Source organism: Ursus maritimus, assembly GCF_017311325.1.
Source record: "Ursus maritimus isolate PB19 chromosome X unlocalized genomic scaffold, ASM1731132v1 scaffold_X1, whole genome shotgun sequence".
Taxonomy (NCBI): domain Eukaryota; kingdom Metazoa; phylum Chordata; class Mammalia; order Carnivora; family Ursidae; genus Ursus; species Ursus maritimus.
This window is the reverse complement of record NW_024423319.1, coordinates 28,588,025-28,600,062: the sequence shown is the minus strand read 5'-3', so window position 1 is coordinate 28,600,062 and position 12,038 is coordinate 28,588,025.

Below are 12,038 nucleotides of genomic sequence, written 5' to 3'. Positions count from 1 at the left end.
TTCTGGCCACTTTAACTCTGTTACTGTTGGTGCTGCTCAACCCTGCAGCGTCCCGGGATGTGCGCCCCACACCCGGCGTCCCAGCCCTCACTTCCAGGGCCGGCGCGTCTCTGTCCTTTGTGTTTCTAACGCCGCCAGCCGCCAGCCGCCCCGCGTGCTCCCGGAGCTCCCGGTCTCAGTCTGGATCCAGTGAGCGCACCGGGATTCCGGTGTTCCGCGAGATGCCTGGTGGCGCGCACCCGGCTCACGGTCTCAGTCTGCTGTTTTGCGGGTGCCGTCCGCGAGCCCGCCCGCTCTCCCGTGCAAGTGGCTACCGCTTCCCGGCGCCCGAACGCGGCGGCTCCCTCCCCCTTCCGTTTATCTTCTGATATCTGTGCACAGTTTCACGGCTCCCCGCTTCGTACCTCAGTACTCAGCGCTGGAGATGTTCATTTGTAGAGATCCAGATGCGTCTTCCTGCGTCTCAGTCTGGTTCCGTGGTTGTTTAGGCTGGTCTGGTACCTATCCAGCTCGACTCGGGGGACCGGCTGAAAAAGGTGTCTCCTACTCCTCCGCCATCTTAACTCCTCCCCCATTCTGATGCTTTTAAACTCCTAACTCAGTGACATGTCTCATTTCAATTAAATTGCTTCATTCGGGTGGAAGTTTTTACGAAACAACAGTCTAGGCTGTTCCAAAGAAAACAAACAAGAAAACTAAGTTTATTTCTATCCTTCTAAACTTCAAACTCTTCAACATCTGATTGAGGTTTGTATTGTTTTCTGAACTTCACATTTTTTCCCTTGAATACAACAGAGGAATGAACTTTGTGAACTTCCACCTTTTTTATTTTATTTTTTTATTTTTTTGGTAAATGAAAATGAAAATTCCTATTTTTTTAATGGAAGGGACTTGTATTTTAATGAAAGAGTGCATTTGTTCCTCTCTGATACACAATTCCAGGGGGATTTAATAGTGGAACTCTGATTAAAAATGTGTCATAGTACTTGCTCCTGAAAAATAGTGTTTGCTTCCGAGAGAGCTTCGCGGTGTGTAGAAGAGAACTTATAACTCCGTACTTGGAACCTTTTATTTGTTTCATCTGGAACATAAAATAATAGATTTATAAATGGATCTGCATAAATGTAAACAGGGAGATATTTGGTGCAATTTACGCCACCTAGATTTATTAGGTATGTATGTTGTATTGTAACCATGTGGCTCTCACACCTTGAGATCGAACATTAACCCTGTTTTCATCCTGCATTCAGAAAGTTCTTTATCTTTCCTAGGTAAAACCCTGATTTTGTTGTTTATCTAGGAGTCTGATTGATATTACATTTTTGATCAGGTGGGAAATGCTCTCTGCTCAATTTAATTGAATGCTTTTCTCAGTTTCAGAAAGATTGTGAGATTCATTGGTGACTGTACCTTAGTACTCTTAGGTACATCAGTGAAAAACAATGTGCTTTTTTAGCTACCTAGATTTAAAGTGATAATGAAAGGAAATGAAAGAGAAATTATGAGAGGAGGAACAGGGCATACTAGAGGCAAAAACAAATGAGGAATTGTCGCCGGGATACTTATTTAATTATTATGACATCTATGATTTTTTTCTACCAAATAAGATAAACTATGAGCATATTAGTAATATTAAGTCTGAGCTAAATTCAAAATTTTGATTTGTCCCAGAAATGAAGAGTAATTGTTGCCATAGACATATTTTATTTGTATTTATTAAGGGTCTCTGTGCACACAAACTGTTGTATCTCGCATGGTAAAATACTAAATTGAAAAAATATTTCTTTCCATCATTCTAATCTAATCATGATCTTCCTCTAAATCATTTCTGTATGATGCCAAAGGAGTAAAATGTATATTTTTGCCCTCGGCACAACTGATCTCTGAGAAAAATATTGAATTAGGCTGTAACATTTATTAAATACCATAAAAATCACACCCATTTGCTTAATTTTGATTATCAATCCTTCATCTGTTTTCTTTCTCCTTTGAACTTCCAAATCACTTTACCTCTTCTATAGTTTTATTATCACTTTGTATCACATATTTATTATTTCTACACTCTTATTTTTTCCACCAGATGGTAATTCCCTTTACCTGTCTGAATCTTCTAGACAATACAGTGCAATATCTCATATCTCCTTGTTACTGATCTAATAGATATATAAATGATGTATGTTATATATACTATATATCAAATATATACTAATAAGAAATGAAGTAACATATGTGAGATCCATATATCTTCCACACACTTCTTCATTTCTTATATGGTAAACTTCATATTCTTAATATCTTCACGTGATTGGATGAGGCTCGCCAACATTATGGAAGGTAATCTGCTTAACTAACACTCAACTGTTTGCAGATGTTAACCATAACTGTAAAATACTTTCACAGCAACACTTAGATCAGTGGGCCCTACAGCCTAGCCACATTTGAACATACAATTTATTAAACACATACACACATGGACACACACACTCAGTTGCACCTTGAAAAACCTTAGGAACACCGACCCCCCCCCCATGAAGTCTAAAATTTGGATGTAACTTTTGAATCCCCCCAATGTTATCTACTAACAGCCTACTGTTGACTGGAGGCCTTACTGTTAACATAAATAGTAGATAAACAAATATTTTATATATGTATTATATATACTGTATTCCTATCCTGTAGCAGACTAGAGAAAATAAAATAGTATTAAGAAAATTACAAGGACAGGAAAATACATTTACAGTACTGTAATGTAAAAAGTTTATGTATAAGTGGACCCATCCATTTTAAACTAGTATCGTTCAAGGGTAAAGTGTGTATGTGTGTGGGGGGGGGGGTTAAGAATNTGCAATAGCAGTGGGAGATTACAAAGCATTTTCTTACAATATTGTGGAAATTGTAAGCAATTCCTGAGTCCTGAGGACAGGAAGTCAGGAAGGGACATTGTGAGAAGGTTTTAATACATGGTCATGGGCTGACTCTGTTGTTCACAGGCAGAATTTCTTTTCTCTCCTGATGAAACCTCAGTCCTGCTTTTAAGTTCTTCCAAAAGACTCAGACAGACCCAGCCAAATTACCTACAGGTTCTAATCTCCTTTAAAGTCAACCGATTAGGGACGTCAGTTCTTTCTGCAAAATTTCTTTATTATTATTAATTTATTTATTTAAGAGAGAGAATGTATAAGCAAGTTGAGCAGCAGGCAGAAGGAGAGGGAGAAGCAGGCTCCCCACTGTACAGGGAGCCCGACATGAGGCTCGATCCCAGGACCCTGGGATCACAACGTGAGCCGAAGGCAGATGCTTAACTGACTGAGCCACCCAGGCGCCCCTTCTGCAAAATATCTTGATATTAACATCTAGTTAGCTTTTGATTAATTGGGTCTATTAATCAATTTAAATCAATGAATTAATTAAATTGATTATAATTAAGTTGACATAAAATCACACTACTAGGAATCAATAAATAAATATTTGAATGAAAATCTAAATGGATAAAATTGCTTCTTTCAAATCAATGATTTAATGCTTTCCAAGCTAAGACACTGATTAAACTTTTTCAATTTTCGGTTTTCAGAAGGCAATGGGAATATAATTGGTGCACATGCCATGCACACTTTACAGCATATGTGTGTACTCTAACAACGTTTGTTCTCCAACAGCTACTGTATCCTCAAATTTTCTAGAAAGTTGACTATTTATAATGTGCTACTACCAGTGAAACAATTGCTCCTTTTGTCTAAGTTATACTATATGGTGGCTGACTGAGTGTGTGGAAGGAGAGTTTTCTTAGGAGGATGAGAAGGCTGTGATTTTGGGTAGATGGATTAGGATTTGATGACTTTGGTCACGTTGCTTTCCTCCTGTTACCTTCCAAATATTGAGTTTCACTTCGTCAGGTATTAGCGAAACTCATCTCCTGGGAGGTTATTCACTAAGAGTTAGCTTGTGTGCAGTGCTTGAATTATGCCTTGGATTCCTGATATAGAAAGGCTGGGGCAAGGATCAGAGGGAGATTTGGTCATCAAAGATAACTTTGAGAGCACAGTTTACAAGGAACAGAGTAGGTCAGTTCATTTATTGTCATCAAAATGTGTGCAAATGGTAGAATCTTGAATGTTGTAGCTGGTCTGTTATCTCTAGACCACTAGAATTTTCTCTATCTGAAATAAGGCTGCTTTGCTTTCTCAATATTCATGTGGTCATTGGAGTAGCACTTTTCCTTTTCTTGCGGAACTTTTCCTTTGCATCCATAACTTGGCTTTGTGTCACAAGAGGCCCAGGTTTATCCTATCTTGGCTTTTGAAATGCCTTCCTCACTAAGATTCATCATTTCTAGCTTTTAATGTAAAGCAAGAGATATGTCACTCTTCCTTTCACTTGGACACTTAAGGGCCATTGTAGAGTTATTAATTTAACTAGTTTCTTCATTATTAGTTTTTCTCATAAAATAGAGAGGACAGAGGAGAGGGAGAGAGACAGGGAAAGGCCAGTGCATGGAGGAGGCAGAACACTCACATCATTTATCGATTAAGTTCACCGTGTTATGTGGGTGTGGTTTGTGGCACCCCAAAACAATGAACAGTAACACCATCAAAGACTGGTTGTTGACAGATCAACATAGGATACGTAATAATGAAAAAGTATGAAACATTATAAGATTGCCAAAATGTCACATAGCAATAAGAGAAGAACAAAATGCCATTGGAAAATTGTGCCTATAGTCTTTGCTGAATGCATGGTTGCCCTAACCTACAGTCGTGAAAAATGCATTACCTACAAAGGACAATAAAGCAAAGCACAATAAAACAAGGTGCGCTTACATAGAGAAAATATTACATTTTTATTTTCTACTTTGAAATATGTTGTCACAACAGTAGTCAATGCAGTTGCTGATTGTCTTGAGTAGTGCTTTTCGACTATAATATGTAAATGAATCACTTGAAGATCTTGTCAAAATGCAGATTCCAATTCACTATGTAGAAAATAGAGCCTGAGACTCTGCATCTCTAATAAGCTCTCAGGAGATGCTGATGCTGCTTGTCCACGGACCACACTTTGAGTTGCTAAGGATACAAATATGTGTGAGTTTTCTAAGTGCCAGGCTCTATGCAATGGCATAATGGCACAAAAATGTAATACTTAGTCCCTGCTCTTTTAGAGCTTAGAAGCAAGTGTGTGTGTGTGTGTGTGTGTGTGTGTGTGTGTGTTTGTTAGATTAGGGAATGAATAGACCCATAATTGGTAATGTAATTAATACGGCAAGTTAATTCCTTCAAATTCGATCCTGAAATATTGTATGGTATTTTATTTATTTATTTATATTTTTTTAATGTGTAATATTTTAACTAATAGTTTAAGGAGTTTTATTTATTTATTTTTAAAGATTTTATTTATTTATTTGACAGAGATAGAGACAGCCAGCGAGAGAGGGAACACAGCAGGGGAGTGGGAGAGATAGAAGCAGGCTCATAGCAGAGGAGCCTGATGTGGGGCTCGATCCCAGAACGCCGGGATCACGCCCTGAGCCGAAGGCAGACGCTTAACCGCTGTGCCACCCAGGCGCCCCATTTAAGGAGTTTTCTAGATAGAAGTAGAGCCTCAGATTATATAGTTTTTGTCCTGTGTGTTTTATGTCTAACCCCGTCTCCCTAGAACAATCATATTCTCATTAGCCTCAATTCTCTTCCTTTAGTCTCATAAGCAGGACTGTAATTGTGAGTTGGGTTTACTGTTGCAATTATAGTAAGTATTATTCCATTTAATTTCTTATACCATACACAAATAGGTAGTATTATCCACTTTTTAAATTAAACATTTTTGAAGTTAAAATTTTATGATCAGAATGACATAAAACATTTGTTTTCCATGTTTCAACAAAAAAGATCTAAAGCATGTCTTGGACTTATCTGTTACTCCCTATACATCCCAACCCTAAGTTTCTTGGTTCTCAGCATTCTCTACAACTATGGGAAGCTTTGGTGCCATCAGTGGGGAATGTCATAAGGCTTGGCAAATAATGTCACATAAGAAATAGGCATCCTGTGAAACTGAAACCAAGCAGAGGTTGTTACTTCCAAAGTGGATCTTTAATTTTAAGATACCTCATTTCACCATCACACTTATTTTTAGAAATTTAAATGATGAGTCTTTTGCTGTGGTCATGGAGATATTCTCTATTAGATTAAACTGTTTTATTGTAATCAAATTATAGATTCACATGCAGTTTTTTTTTTAAAAAGACTTATTATTTCTTTTAGAGAGAGAATGTGTGCGAGGGTGTCTTAACCAGAAGTTTTAAGCAGACTCCATGCTGAGTGAGGAGCCTAATGCAGGGCTTGATCTCATTACCCTGAGATCAGGACCTGAGCTGCAACGGAGTCCGTTGCTTAACCAGCTGAGCCACTCAGGTACCCCCCATGGATCATGTTTTTGACGACAAGTCTAAGAGTTGTTTGCCTTGCCCTATATCCCAAAGATTTTGCCTTTGCTATTTTTTCAAAGTTTTATAGTTTTAAATTTTACATTAAATTCCATGATCTTTTGGAGTTAATTGTTGTGTAAGTTGTGAAGTTGAGGCTGTGGTTCATTTGTTTTCCTGTTATGTACAAGTGCTTGAGCACCATTTGTTTAAAAGGCTGTCTTAACTCCATTTAACAGCTTTTGCGTTTTTGCTAAAAATCAGATGGGCATATTCATGTGGGTCTATTTCTGTTCTTTTTAGGACTTTATTTTTTTTAAGTAATCTCTACAGCCAATGTGGGGCTCAAATTACAACCCGGAGATCAAGAGGTGCATGTTCCACCACCTGAACCAGCCAGGCGCCCCTATTTCTGGGTTCTTTATTCCGTTCCATCGATCCCTCTACCAATATCCCCCTGCCATGATTTCTGTAGTTGTGTAGTAATACTTAATATCACGTATGGTGGTGCCCCTCACATGAGATTCTAAATTTTCCAGATCATTTTAGTTTATTCTAGGGCTTGAGCATTTGTGTGTACATTTTATAGTAAGCTTGTCTGTGTCTGCACAAATTTTGCCAGTGTTTGGATAGGAGTTGTGGTAAACGTATAGATAGTTTGTGGGAAATCAATACCTTTAGTATTATGAGCATTCTGGTCTGTGAACATTGTGTCTTTCATTTTATTTTCATGTTCTTTGATTTCTTTCATCTACATTTTATAGTTTTCCTCAAACAAGTCCTGAATATATGTTGTTAGATTTACACTTAAGAAGTTTTTTTGAACACTTATAATTGTATTACAATTTAGTATTAGTGTCCATGTATTCACTGCTTGATCTAGAAATACATTTGATGATATTTATCTTCTATCCTGTGACCTTGCTTAAAATACTTATTCTAGCAGTTTTTTTGGTAGATTACTTGGAGTTTTTATCATCTGCAAATACTGATAGTTTTATATCTTCCTTTCTCTTTTCTATAGTTTTTAATTTTTCTTGGTCATTTAGAAACTAGAACTTCTAGCACAATGATGATGAAGAATAAATTGTCAGAGTAGGCATCCTTGCCTTGCTCCCAATCCCCCTGGCAACCCGTGTGTCTTCAACCAGCAAGTGCAGTGTCAGAAGGCTTTGTGTAGATGCTGTTTATCAGACTGAGGAGGCTCTACCCTACTGTTACTTTTATGACTCTTTTTATCATGAATCAGTGTTGAATTTTGTCATATGCTTTTGTATGTGGCAATTAACATGATCCTGTCAGTTTTCTTCTTGAGTCTGTTAATACGGTAATTATATTGATTGATTTTCAACTATGAAGAGAATCTTACATCCTTGGAATACAAATTGATTGTCAGTGTGTATAATTGGTTTTATATATTTTTGCATTCTATTTGTTAATGTTTGGTTCAGGATTCTTGTATCTATGTTCATGAGAGATTGTTGAACTTTATTTTATTTTATCTATCTATCTATTTATTTATTTAGCATTCTTTAGCATTTATTTATTTATTTAGCATTTTACCTGTTTGATATCAGGTAAATACTGGCTTCATCATGAGACTTATGAATTATACCTTCCTCTAACATTTTAGAAGAGATTTTCTATAATTTATGTTAATTCTTCCTTAAAGACTTGGTAGAATGCTGAAGCCATCTGAGACTTCACATTTTTTTGTTAGAGTTCTATAATTAGAAATTAAATTTACTTAATAATCATATGACTATCTTACTCATTCATCTACACATTGGATCAGTTGTGGTGGTTTGCGATTTTCAAGTAATTGACCTCTTCTATCATGTTGCCAAATTTATGTGTCTAGATTTATTTGTAGTATTTATTATTTTTGATGTCTGCAGATTCTGTCGTGGTAGCTCCTGTTTCATTCTTTGTAGTTGTGATTTGTATTTTCCTACCTTTTTCTGTATCAGTCTTATTAGAGGCTTACCAATTTTATTGATGTTCTCAAAAAACCAGCTCTTTGTTCCATTGATTTTATCTAATGTTTTTCTGCTTTCAATTTTATCGATTTCTGCTCTTATGCTGCTTCTTTTCTACTGGATGCACTATTTAGTGATATATTTTTCCCAGCACTTCTTTAGAAGTATCTTACATACTTTGATATTTTACATTTGCATTTTTATTCTGTTCAGTGTATTTTTTTATCCCCCTTGAAGTAGCTCTTTTTTTTTTTTAAAGAGTTTATTTTTATGTAATCTCTATACCCACTGTGGGGCTCAAACTCACCTCCCCGAGATCAAAAGTTGCACGCTCTACTGACTGAGCCAGCCAGGTGCCCCGAGATAGTATTTTAGTCCGTGAATTATTCAGGAATGTGTTGGATCATTTTAAAGTATTTGGTTATTTTCCTGTTATCTTTCTATGTTTCCTTTAGAGTTTAAACCCATTGTGTTCAGAGAACACACTATGTGTGATAGCATTTTTTAAAAATTTGTTGAGACTTATTTTATGGCTCAGGAGATTGTGTATACTTTGTATTTTTTGTGGGTACTTGTTAAATTTATATTTTAAACTTTTATTATTTATTACTTACTTTTTAAAAGATTTTATTTTGTTTTAATTTATTTTAGAGAGAGTGCCAGTGGGGGTAGGAGGATAGGCAGAGGGGAGGGAGAAGCAGACTCCCCGCTGAGCATGGAGCCCAAGGCAGGGCTTGATCCCAGGACTCTGAGATCCTGACCTGAGCCAAAATCAAGAGTCACCTGTTCAACCAGCTGAGCCATCCGGGCGCTCCATGTATTGAACCTTTTATTTTTGTGTCATATTTCTCTTTCTCTCTCTCTCTCTCAGAATTTCCTTTTCTCTGATACCTACTTTATATGATCTTAGTATTAGCCACACCTTTTTCTTTTGATTAATTTATACTGAATATTTTTTTTAGAATTTCATTTTGATTTATCTAGTCTCTCTTATAAACCTATTTGGGTAGCTTTTTTAGTGGTTGCTCTAGATTTTACATTGTATACACATAACTTTTTACAATATATTGATGTCATTAGCAGTTGTGAAGTATAGAACCCTTACCTCCCTTTATTCCTGTCCATTTATAATTCATCTTAAATAATTCTTCTATATACATTTAAAAGTGCATCATACTGTTTACAATTTTTGTTTCAACTGTCTGATGTGATTTAGACAACTTGAGAGGAGAAGAAAAATTTACTGTCATTGCTCATATTTTGCATACTTTATGATTTCTTCATTTTGATGGTCTAAGATTACTTCTTTTTATCATTTCCCCTTTGTTAGTGAACTTCCTTTAGCTATTTCTTCAGAATAAGTCTGCTGGTGACAAACTTCATTTTCCTTTATCTGAGAGTGTCTCGGTTTTCTCTTCATTCCTCAAAGATATTTTTGCTAGATATAGGATTTTACATTTATATTTCTTTGATTTCAGCAGTTGAAAAATATCACACAAATTCCTCTTGGCCTCCATGGTTTTTGCTCATGAATCTATTGTCATTTTGTCCTCCTCCTATAGGCAATATGTTGTTTATCTCTGTTTGCTTTCAAACTCGTTGATTACGATATGCTATGATGTCAATTTCTTTGATTTTATCATGTTTAGGAATCTCTCAGTTTTTCTAATCAGTAGTGCCTTCTTCATATGATGAGTATTTTTTTTTTTTATTGAGTCCTTGACAGTTTGAGTAGTAAACTTTTATATTCAGGATCTTATTTAAATCTTCTATTTTAGTTGACTTCCTCTGACACCTTTCCAACTGGAATGGGTAAGGGAGGACATTGAGGTAGAGGAGTGCTTTTACTGCCTGGTGGGCTTGAAAGTCCTGGATCTTTGTTCAGCCTTTTCTGACATAATCTACTGGGTATATTGGGGTGTTTCATTACACCCTGGCAATGGTGGTAGTCTTGGTTCTTGACTTAATTTTTGCTGATACTGGTAGTGTTTAGGTCACTGTTTATTCCATGGTGTTTTGTAAAGTTGCCTTTTTCATGGTGCTATGGCTCTATGCAATAAGATTGTGTTGGTTTTTTTGTCTGCACTCCTTGGCATTTCCAGGTTGCTGGCTTCTTCGTCTCCAAGTGTGTGATATATGAAAAAAAAGAAAGTCCAGAGAACTTGCCACTGTGTCTTGAGTTTTTTAGCTGGTCTTCTACTCTCCATTTTTCAGAGTCTTCTTGTTTGTTTTATTTCTATCTATAATCTATCTATCTATCTATCTATCTATCTATCTATATCTATCTACCTACCTACCTACCTACCTACCTATCATGTCTAAGGTTGTTAATTTTATTTAGCAATAGGAATAGGAAATTTTATCTTGGAAGTAGAAGTCCCTATTATGCATTTTATAAATGAAGAAATAGAGACTTAAAGGAGATAAGTAATTTACTCCAAAGATAACAGAGCTAAGCAGAATTACTGGGTTTCTCTCGTCTTAATTTGTCTTCATCAAACATTGTTATAATCACAGTATAATGCTAGTCTTCTTCTTATTTTAGGTCTTTGAATTTTATCATCAACAAAAAAATCACAAATTAATATTTATTTCATACTTGCTTCTAGAACCACATGCTGTATTCTAAAAGGCCCAATTAACCATCTATTGATCATTACTGATGTGGAGAATTATGGTTTTAGTAGTATTGAAAGTTATTTTAATTTGTCTTTTTGAAGTTCAATCAGATGTCAGCCTCAGGGCTAGTGTTTTAATGAGTTTGTATTTCTTCACTTTTATTTAGTAAATTACTTTTTATGCATTGAAATGTTTTATTTGCTTGGTTTCAAAGTACAGTTTCTTCAAGTAAGTTCCCCTAGTGTATTTAAATTATGATGCCATTTATAAAGTACAGAGAAAACTTTTTAGGACATGCCCTTCCTAATGGTGAGTTAATAATACCATTTTCCAGACATGAAAGACAAGTCATTATGCATTTTTATTTGTGGGATGTGAAAACCACTATAGTGTGTATGACCCTTCATGCCATCCTCTGTCATTTCCAAGTCGGTCCCAGAAAGGCGTTTTGCTCTACGTGCTTCATGAAATACAGTATGAATCCATTAATGCTTTAGATTTATAACCTTATTTCTTACCCTGCAGGATAGAGAGTGAGCTGTCATTTATCTGTAGAGGAAAGCATTTTGTGTAATAAAGGAGAAAGAAGATACTCTCTTTGTTCACCCTTCTTTTTCTCCATCTTCAATCCCATAGTTCCTGTCCCCCCATCCTTTTTCACCAGCTAATGAGGACTTCAGAGGGGAGGGGGGTGGGGGAATGGGATAGACCGGTGATGGGTAGTAAGGAGGGCACGTATTGCATGGTGCACTGGGTGTTATACACAACTAATGAATCATCGAGCCTTACATCGGAAACCGGGGATGTACTGTATGGTGACTAACATAATATAATAAAAAATCATTAAAAAAAAAAATAAAGTATACATCAAAATCGAAAAGCATATTACCTAAGTGTTATTGAAGCTCAACGATCTAAGAAGGCTTAAGAAAGTTTTAGATGATAGCTTGGCAACCAAGTTCTTTTGAAAGGGTTATAGCTAAGCCTGAAACATTCATTCTCTGAGTATTTAGGTTGCCAAGTAG